Source organism: Neolamprologus multifasciatus, chromosome 1 (assembly GCF_963576455.1).
Source record: "Neolamprologus multifasciatus chromosome 1, fNeoMul1.2, whole genome shotgun sequence".
Lineage (NCBI taxonomy): Eukaryota > Metazoa > Chordata > Actinopteri > Cichliformes > Cichlidae > Neolamprologus > Neolamprologus multifasciatus.
Genome location: NC_140439.1, coordinates 9113557 through 9125110, shown reverse-complemented (window position 1 = coordinate 9125110; position 11554 = coordinate 9113557).

Genomic DNA, 11554 nt, shown 5'->3' with positions numbered 1-11554 from the left:
ACACAGCACATGTGTCATGGAGAGCACCAGCACCCGGAGGACACAACAGGAGCAATTACACTTAACTCTTGGCATTTGAGTGACAAGGAAACTGATTCAGAAATAACTCGTAGCACAGAGCGCTGTGAAGTACAAATATCTTTGCTTAAAGGCAGTTTTAAGGTGGCTGAGCCAAAACAACAAGCATGTTGAGTTACTATTTTACACAAAAACTCTTCTTGTTAAAGAATTTCAGTGGGCCTCAATACAACAGTCTGCTTTCTAAGACCACACAGCATGCTAACTGGATAAGATCAGACAGTTCTGCTTTAATATTGTACCAACTTTTCATTGCATGCTCTGCTGATGAGACCGTATTGTAAACAATGGATTTGAAAAATGGATTATATATAATCTTGCTCTCACCCCTGCTGCAGAGGCTGGTATGCGCATGTTCCTCAAGCTCTGGTTCTTTACCAGAGGCCTGGGAGTTTCAGTGTTCTGTACAGTATCTTAGCTGAAGCCACTCTTCAGGTTCCTGGATTTCACCTCCTAATACTCCTATTACCACTGGGATCACTTTGGACTTTACCTTCTACATGTGCTCCAGTTGTTCCTTCAGCCCCTGTTATTTCTCTTTTTTCTTGTGCTCCTTCTTCCACATCTATCAAAACTGTATCAGTGGTCATCTTCTCCTTGCCAACCAGTGCTATGTCTGGTTGGATCAGCTACTTGTCTGTCTAGAACTTGAAGTCCCACAGGATCTTATTGCTGTTGTTCTCAACCACCTTTGGTCTCGTCTCCCATTGGGACTTGGGGACTTCTGGTCCATATGCAGCACAGATATTTCTGTGCATTACCCCTACAACTATGTTGTGTGTCTCAGTGTATGCAGTCCCTGCTTGCATTTTACATCCTGCTACTATGTGCTGGATAATCTCCAGGGAACCTCTGCATAGTCTGAAACTTGGGTCCTGTCAGCTGTGGTGATCTGGTACTTAGGGGCTGTTCTTGTGCTGCCACAGAGTCTCTGTGCTGTCCTTTAAGCTTGCCTTTCCTAGCCACTGATAGGATTTCTTGATATTAGCTACTATCATCTATCTCTTGATGGGGCCCCATGTAAGGGTTGGTTGTCCATGATTAGTCTCTCATCTTCCTGTTCAAAATCACCATCTGTCTTCAGCTGCCTGAGTCATTCTTGAGGCAGCTTATCCCAGGAGGATATCTTCTATCATAATGTATTTACAGAAGCTCCAGATCTGGGATTTTGGATTTTTGGATTTTGACAATCGCTAATTTTCATTCCCTCTCTTTCTGCTGATCATAGAACCTCAGGGTGTTGGACTCTGGGTGAAGGTCTTTGAACACTATGAGGAGCTTTTGTGTCATAACATCAGTGGCATCTATCTTCTCCTGCGGCCAGCTTCTTATTCCAGCTGGGTATCTGGTGACGGCTAGGGCATACGTATTGATACCTTGGATCTTCCTACTGTTCAGCCAGCTTCTCAGCACCTGCTTTAATTTCTGGGGGTATTTGACCTTCACAAATTTTTGTGTTCCTGTTGATTTGCAGGATACCCAGGCAGTACTAGTTGTTCCTTATATCTGCTATTCTGTCTTCTGGTAGCACCACCCATTCATTCATTCTCACCTTACCTCTCTTTACAATCATTCAGCTACACTTATCCAGTTGAAGTGACATTCAAATTTTCTGACCCTGGTGAGGTGGAGCTGTGAGTCAATGTTTTGCTCAATCCAGAAATACAGGTTGATGGCATCCATGTACCAGAAGTGGCTGATGGTCACTCCTGTATCGGTATCGTTATCCACTATTAGTGTTGGACTGGCTTAGAAGGGTTGTTTATTTGTGTTTAAGGGTTATTTGTGCTACCATGGATCATGGAGCGCTGTCAGCTTCTTCACCCAGTAATAATGGATTATTTCTGCCATATGTTCTTCCAGTATTGCTTAGTTTCAGTTCTTGGTGTGTCTGTCCTTTTGTTGTTCATCCCTTGTAGCTGAGAGTATACCCTGGATGGATCTGAAAGTACTGGGACAATAATCCTCTTGGCCTCTGCTTCTCTTGTACATCTAGTCTAGTGACCAGACGTATGAGTCTTTGTTTGGCAGTTTCTAAAGCCTCAGTAGTAGACATCTCAGTGTATTTGTTTTTCATCCAGGATTTCTATCTCTCATGCTACTCTTCTGCATCTCACTTAACTGACTAACGTCCTTCTGGGTTTTACTGATTTTGGCATCAGGCCTTCTTCTTCACAGGAGGCTTCCTCTGCCTGAATCCTTAATCTTATACTCAAGGGCTTCTGGGATTACTGTTAGAGTGGTATTTATGAGCTCACTGGTTTCAGTCATACTGGTATTGGGGATTGTGCATTGCTTCTGAAGGGACTGTCAGTGAGCCTGCAGAGTCCTGCACTTGTTTGGGTGGCTACCTTGAGTCTGACCACAATCTGCATTTGTCATTGCAGGTAGTTGGGCATTGTGTAGTTCAGTTCCACTGCTCTCTTCTTCCAGGGTTGGCTCATTATTTCAGAAGTACTCGCTGTTGTTGCCACTGTACTGTATCACAGTTTTATCTTGACATTACTGCACTGAGCTATCCGATGTCAAACAAAATTAGAAGCAGCTCCCTTCTCCGGTGGCAGCACATAGAAACAAATACAGTAAAAACTTTAAATTATGAATAACAATAAAAACAACTCTAAAAATACCAAAATATACAAATATACAAAGTTTGCTTTGTACTATTGCAGTCAGTACTTGAAGGTAAAGACTTGTTAACATACTGGACAGGCAACAATCACAATCAACACGCAAAATTAAAATTTCCTTGTCTTTTGAAAGTTTTTAAAACATGTTTAATATCATAATTATGTAAACTGGTACTCTAAGCACTACAGTATTTACACAAAAGTCAATGTACATACTAGAGATGGCACGATACCACTTTTTTATGTCCGATACGATATCATAAAATTGGATATTGACCAATACCGATATGAATCCGATATAGTGTGTTTTTAATCAATAAAACTGTATTTTTTTTTACATCTTTCTGCATTTTGTATAAGTTCAAACTCAAGTTAAAAAAAACAAACACTAAAGCTATTCTGTTATACCTGTATACAAAAAATACACTGCACCACAAATATTTCATAGTTCAGCAATACTGATCAATCTAATAAACTTAAAAGTACTCCATCCTCCCCATTCTGGTATTTTAAAGAGTAAGCAACCTAACTAATAGGGTTGCAAACTGCCAGCAAAAAATAAAAAATTAAAAATAGGGAACCATGCAGTTAAAAAGATGCACAGAAATAAAAAAATTTTCAAGAATAATTAAATAGATTCAACATCTTTCTTCAACAGAACTGCAGACTGCACAGATGGTACCTTCCCAAAGGAAAAAGTACTACAGCTTACTAGGGTATATTAGACTTAATAGTTACTATATACAGTAATGGACTTCTATACATTTTATGTCAGATTAAAACTTTGGGTGTAAGATTCAGATAATTATTTATTAAAAGAATAAGAAAGAAAAGTATGTCTTTGTGTCCCCTTTTCCCGTCCATGCCCTATCGGCCCGCCTGGCTAAACTTTGCTAGATCCGCCCCTGCACAGTTACCAGCCGTCAGCTACTTAGAAAAGGATCCTGGTCTAGAAAGTAAATAAATTCTAGCAGCAGCTTATCAACCTTAAACGTGCTGCTGTTGTTCAGCCGCTGGTTTCCTCTTAGGCGATAAACAAACAAGAGAGACGGACTCCCGACAGAAAAGCCGATCAGCTGATCAGTTTCATGATTGAAGTAGCAGCAGGAGAGAGAGAGGCAGTCGCTCCATATATCGGTTGTTAAGCTTAACGCTAAAATGCTTTACAAACATTCAGAGATGAACTTACACACTTGCTTTACTTCTCTCTGAGATAACTTCCTCGGAGATGAAATGCTGGTTTGGTAGAAGCTACAAATACACACAGCCGCTCTATCACGTGATGCATACTGCTGCAAGGTGCTGTGGTTATGAGATGAGTAATGCCATGTTGCAAGTTTTGTGAGGGGCTTTTTTGATATTTAACTTACTTTTTTTTTTCTCTCCAGTAATTTACGTCAGTATTGGACCGATACTGATATGTAATATCGGATCGGTCCATCTCTAGTACATACACGCAGACATGCTAGTATACATAATTTGGCCTGAAGTCACAATAAGTTATTGTGTTTCCACAACACAGTTACACATTTTTTGTTCGTCCCAGCTGTTCTGGTGTCAGTTTTATTCCCTGCTTCCCTTTGTGTGTGTATGTCTCTTTTTCAGATGCTGACATTTCCCACCTGTCCACCAGCCACCCCCATTGTGTTTTCTCCTGTGCCTGACTTCCCGCACAGCTGGTACCCCTCTCCTCTGCTGTGTCTCAATCACTTATTATATGCTAATCCTAAATGTGTTTAGATTAGGTAGTGGCTAGCATGGGATAAAATGGTGGAAAAACAGAAGGATGTTAAGCTCTCTGCCAAAGAGTAACGAGTGTGTATTTGTGACCATGTTGCGTTTAGTAGTACAATTGAGAAATGGAGTAAGGGTTCTTATCTTTTTTTATTGCATAAAAATTCTGTCATTTGTTTATATTCCTGAATTTGATTTTTGATTCAAAGGAGGCTCAGGTGTATGGTGTTTCATAAATAAAAGCGAGCAGCAGAGCAAGGCTACAATATTAAAGTGCTCAAAACAATAATCATCAAAGGAATCTTGACTCATGATAGTAAAAATCAGTATTGCATATCCTGAATAACACAGCATCGCTCAGCATTGTTGCAATACAGAAGCATCCGCTCATGGTCACATTTTTTGCCCTTTTCCAAATGAATGCTTCCTTGAAGAAAATATAACATGACATTGACTTACATTTACTCCAATAGCCGCCACAATGACTGCATTCAAAGCCAGCAGAGAACCTGAGTTACAATAGGTTAAAACATCTTCAGGAAATATGTGATAGCATCATCAAGAAGAATGTTTCATGTTTACATGGTGGGTGATTGTTCAGTTATGGCAAAATGCAAATATTCAATATTTGTTTTCAGTCTTTCATTTACTGTTAGAAGATAATGTTTGGCGGGTAATGTAGCCAGTCTGCCATTAAGTTGTAATGTTATCAAGCTGCTCGAAGCAGTTAATGTTTTGGTTTTTTTAAAAAAACAATTTAGGCTGTCAGTTTAATAGAATTGTTCATTTGAATTTTCTTGTAACAACCTTTTGCATCAGAGTCATATACAGCAAATATGTTGCTACTTTCTGGTTTCCTGTACTTCTGTCCAGAAGGTGATATTTTAGGTAATGCTTGCACGCGTATCTGTCATTCTGGGGGGTCATGTTAACAATCCGTCACGGTCTTCAAGGTGACCTTAACATGATTACTTGATTGACAAGTAACAAAAATACTTTTAAACTATGATTCTTACAATTATAAATATTACCAATATATAGAAATTCCCTTCTAAAAATTTGAAATAGCATGTCACATTTGATCTTTGACCTCTCCTTCAAGGTCATTAGGTTGATATGAAGGTCAAAGTGATTATAGTGCAATATAGAACTATTTCAATCTATGTTTCTTTTGACATTTATGTTTGTAATGACAACATTTAGGGCATCTAGGGAATGTTATATGGGGATTCTAAGGTTCACGTTACTTTGGACCCCTGACCTCCTCTTCAACGTCAAATAACCTTTCATTAGGTCATTTCATTTGCATCCAATGTTTCACATCTGCCTTTCTTTCAAGTTAACCCCAAAATGCATCTTCAAAGAAAGTATTCCCAAGAGAAATTCAACGAGCTGCTTAGTTTATTCTAAATATACTGTAGTGTTGTTTAATGAGCTCAAGTTATTCATGTTCAGGTACTTATAGTAAATACTTATTATTCATAAACATCCTGTCATGCTACTGGGTTTTTACAGTAAACTATTTAAAGTATGTACAAAAAGAACAAAGAAAACAATACTATTAAAAGTGAATATTGGTGGAAGAGTGAGCTGCCTTGGCAGAGGTTTGCACTCTCAAAGTGGTTCTTGTTTGCTATGAAATAAGGAGGGACAGGCCTCATCTGGCCATAAAACTGCCTGCCAGTCAACTGTCCAATTTTGTCTGAGCCTCCGAAAATGGGGTATTAAATTTCTGTAATTCCTAATCACCTTATGCAATGCTCTTGCCAAAACCTTTAAATAAAGCTAAAATTCTGCACTTCAATCACATATTGAGTGTTTTCTTTAATAACCACCGTGGTGGTGTACAGAGGCAAAATCACTAAGAATGTGTAAATATTTAGAAACTTATGGACGAGACTGTAGCTACTTAAGATCAAGCTAGCTATGAAGATGATAAAGCCACCTCATACAAGTATTCAAATGCCTCCCTGGGCAACGGTAAATGGCACAACACCAACGTTTGCTATCAACATTTTGTTAAAACATTTTGTTTACAGTACATCCTTTTACTGTCACATTTGCAATACTGTATTGCATTCTATCTGTAAAAGCTGCATTTCTCTATGTTGTTATGAGTGGGGGGTTGAAAATAGGATCCAAAATAAAGAACAGCAGGCAGACAGCGAGAATGAATAAACAAAAGTAAACTTTAATAAAAAACTTACTGGGGAAGTTATAAAAGGAGATGGCAGGAAAAACAACTATAACTTAAACATAACTCAAGAATTCAGGTAATAACAGACCAAAAGTCCAAAAGAAAGAAAGAAATAGTAATCTGATGAGCAAACAGCATAAGTCCGAAAGGTTAACCAAACACTCCAGCAGAGAGTAAAGAGACTATGAGACGCAATAGCACAAACACTGACAAATGAAAAGGAGAAAGTTTAGAGTATATACACAGATAAAAAGGTTAACCACAGATAAAAAGGTTAACGACAGCACAAAAAGAATAAAACAAAGTAAAACAAAGTGCCAACAAAGAGTGAGACCTCACACACAGAAAAACAGGGTTTTCTGTTTTGAATTTATGGGTGCCAACATCCCCTGAATTGGATAAGTGGTTAAGAAAATGAATGGATGGATGTATTTCAAAATTCTTGGACATGGTAATAAATCTACAAGAAATGAAAACTGAATAATTTATAATAAACTACATGTCTAAATTATCTCGGGTAAAGATCATTTACACCCATGTTGAAAGTCATCTGTATTGAGATGTTCTGTAGGCTACACAGCAGAATGTTGTTCACTTCCTGGTATGCACACAGATTTACGACAGAGACATGGGGAACATGGGGAGATACAGTATCTCCAGAGCTGGGATGCAGTTCATCACGTCGCAGAGAGCCTAGAGAGCCTGATAATGGGGAGATGTATGGGTCTGTATATGTGGGAAGTTTTGTGTCTGTGTGTAAGAATGAGGGAAGATGAGGCAGAACTAAAACGTCGCACATGGTGTTCTGATGAACTGTGGGAATAACAATGGAAGAATTATATTTGTGACCGTGATGCTGTGTCTGGCTCTGCTCACAGTTAAGTCTGATTAACCCCTGTTACTTTCTTTTCTCTCTCTTTCTTTGTCTTTTTTTGATCTTGAGATCGAAGCGCAGACCCTTCATGATCCGCGGGTCCTCTGCAATCTTAAATAATAACAGCCCTCTGAAACGATGGCAGATCGGTTACAATCAGTTTGTCACTTTTATTGTTAAAGATTGAACATCAAATTTAGACCATTCTTGCAGAAAGTTGGCTTCTTAAATGAAGCTGTTTTTGCTTTTGTTGTTGTAGCTTGGTATGGTACTTTACTAAATGTAGAATGTCTCCAACTAAGAAAATTATGACATCGATTTGTTTTTTCTTTTCTCTTTTTTTTTTTTTTTGCCCGGCTGCCTCTTTGGCCACTTGGACACCTCAGTGCTCTTTGGCATTGGTCCTGCTTTGCCTGTGTCACAGCAATAGTGAGATTAAACCTATCCAAACAGTGACTAAACGCAAAACTAAACCAGGAACAACAAACGCAAAGAGTGCGAGGAAAAAACAACAGAAAAGATCACAGCCATGCAAATTACCCCGCAGTCGCTCCATCTGCCTTCATATGTGTGCTTAAATCAAGTATTTTAAACATGAGTTCTAATTATACAGCAAACACCAGAATAATGTTCATAGATGCACTCGAGGAAGAGCAATGTAGCTTCTCTTGTTATAATTTTACCGCATGTGACTACAGTAACAAAAGCTAATCAGGTAATGTTTCGAGTCATTCCCGTACCCTTTAGTGCTTTGACTGTTTGATCTTGTCACCCCATTGTTGTTTGCCAGAGTCCTTGATCTCATCATTATTAGTGCCTGCATGCAAATCACACGCAACCCACTTCCTCTTGTGTGGTGGGGGCGGCAGTCTGTACAAATGTGATAACTTCCGGTTGGTGGGTCTTACATACATAATACTTTTATTTTTTTTATGTGTTCCAGTGCTGTTTCCTCACTGGCGTATGCACACCACGATGGATACACCAACTTTTGTTCTTCAATTGCAGGCAAAAGCGACAAGCATTTCTCAGGCTGCATTCAGGAGAGCCTTTGGAAGGGGACAGCCTTGTCATATCTGGTAAAGAAACACAGACTTCAAAGGATGCAGCCCTGAATGGGGCCACAGACAGCATGTGTACGAGAGCATCAGTGCAAAGTGACGCACGCGGTGTAAACATTATTAATTGGGTTACATCATAAAACGTACAACACGAACACGTCTTCACGCATTATATGTTGTGGCTTCATTACTAAGGTCTTTACATGAATGGGCTTTGTCACTGATCATTTGTTTATAAAGCCATCGAGGGATGGAGCCCATGTTCTTTATGTGTTTATATTACTCATAAATATGGAGGACAATAAAGTCTGAGATCCCATGACTAATTTCAACTGACTGGGCTGAACGCTTGGACAGACTGTTTGGAAAGACTATCTGTGGAGTACCCTGCGGAAACATTTCAACCTTATGTAACTACTTCTAAGTTCAACATATTTATGACCAGGAAGATGAGTCTACTGGAAACTGTTTGTATTCCACTGGTAATCTTTTAAAATGTTCTCTCTGTTCTCGCTCCCCCCCCCCCCCCCCCCCTCCACACACACACACACTTTTTTTGTGTGTGTGTGTGTGTGTATTTGTGATCATTAGTTGGTTACAGTGCAATATTATTTCTTGTCTTCTCACTGCAAACTAAATTATGAGCAGCTGTTTTCTCAGCTGGGTGCCTGGGACAACATAAAAAATAAAGAATCCCCTTTCCTAATCTGGGTATGCCTGAGTGAATAACAATAGCTTACTGACTGCCCTCTGGTGTCAACTTCAGTAGGAGGGTGTCTTTTCTTTGAGGGGATTCAGTCTTCCAAATTGGTTGTTGAACATGAGTAACAATAACCAAGATTTTAATATTATTTGCTCACAAGAGTACAAAAAAGAAATAAAAATTAAAATAAATTATGCAACATGACTGCATTAGGTGATGTGGAGTTGGAGTGTCCTCTGTTGATCATGTTGAATTCAGGTTGTTATTTACATTCAAAAATGCAAGTAGATGTTATATTTTTTTAATGCAGCAAAATCTTGCTGCATTAATCTAAAAAAAATGACTTTACTGATTAATTGATAATCCAGATCTCATTACTTTTGCAATGACTAAGCATCTCTAAGTGTTGCCATTTTTGCTTTTTAATAGAAATTCAATATTTTATTTCCTCCGCACAATAAAATGCACATTGGAATGATGACATTTAGAATAATTGCCCTTTTTTATTATGGACAAAATCCCAAATGTAGCAGTGGCATCTAACAGCAAGACCCAGTTAGAATTGTTTTAATATCTACCTGTCAACAGATCCTGTCATCACGTGGATGCCACTGGACTCCTATTAAAATCTGCAGTGGGGGACTTGTTTCTTCCTCCTTGCACTTTCTTAGTCAAGGTCACAGCTAAAAATGAATGAGTAACAGGCTAACTTTGTCAAACTAAGCTCCATGTATCCCAAGAGTTTTCAATTAGCCTAACACCAGTGTTATTTTAGCTCATGTAAAGCAAGTAACATCCACATGTTCATAGAAATTTTAAGCTGCAGTAGATTGTATTATTCCAGTTTAAGAAGGTGATAATAGTAATACGGGCTCTCTTGTCAGTTGTTAAAAGCTAAATCATATTTTGTGCACTCTGGTCTGAGTGAATGAAAGAAAGAGATAAGAAGAGGATATCAAAAGGTGAAAAACCTAATAAAAACACACACTGGTGCACACAGTACAGCGATGTTTAGTAGTTTCAATGGTGGTGTGGGGAACAGGTGTGTAGAGGAGAGCTCTGTATAGCTCCCAAACACCAATGACTTTCACACAATGACTGCTAATGTTAAACTTCAAACTGGCAGTTTGATGATGGAAAATGACTGAGGCTGAATGCCTCTTCAAACAATGAAAGGAACTTCTATGCACTTCTTAACACATTAATTCAGCCAATCAAGTGGTTTCTTTGCAGAAAAGGGGTTAGAGACACGTTTCGCACACACTGCTCATTACACATTTGTTCCAGTAGGCGTTTGTGTGTATGTGTAATAAAACAGGTCACTGAGGTCACATCCTAACCTGCCAATATAGCAGTCACATCATATATATGACAATATGAAATGATCAGCGCTGAATGAGACCTCTGGCCTTTATATGATACTGAATGCTCACCCGCTGTTGATAGAGACATTTAGGGAATCTGCAAAAAAGAAGAAGCCATCACATACCCATCCATCTATTCTGCAGCTTATCCAATTCAGGGTCGTTGGGCGGCTGGAAGCTATCCCAGGCAAAAAACAAGAACCCTGGACAGGTCACAGAGCTAACTCAGAGGGACAGACAACCATTTGCATTCACACTAACACCTATGGCCAGTTTAGAGTTTAGGACCACCAACCTAACCCCACTCAGTGCATGTCTTTGGACTATGGAAAGAAGGCAGAGAGAACCCACGTAAATATGGGGGAGAACATGCGAACCCCGGCCAGATGGTGGATTCAAACCCAGGAACTTCTAGCTGTGAGGCAACAGTGCTAACCTGCCCTAGCTTCCTACCCTCAACCCCAACTGGTCACAAATCACTGCCCCTCCCTGACCCTGGTTCTGCTGGAAGTTTTCTTATGTCAAAGGGGAATTTTTTCTTCCAGTGTCACCAAGTGCATGCTCACAGATGATTCTATGATTGCTGGGGTTTTCTTGGTATTATTGTAGGGTATTTACCTTACAACATAAAGTGCCTTGAAGCGACTGTTGAATTGAACGAAATATAAACAACAACTTTAGTTGCTGTCTAATAATGTAATATCGATATGAAAATACCTTTGAATGAAACGGGGTCCTTTTAATTTATATCGTGTGGTCACCCTTTTGTTTACACATTTGTTCAGTCTCTGCTACTTAAAGTGCGTTATTATGCAGAAGTGAAACTCCATTAATATGTAAACTTAAGGTGCGAGGTGTCCTGACGTGCTTTGTTATGAAGTTCTGGCTCAGCTGGACACGCGCGCATAAATGA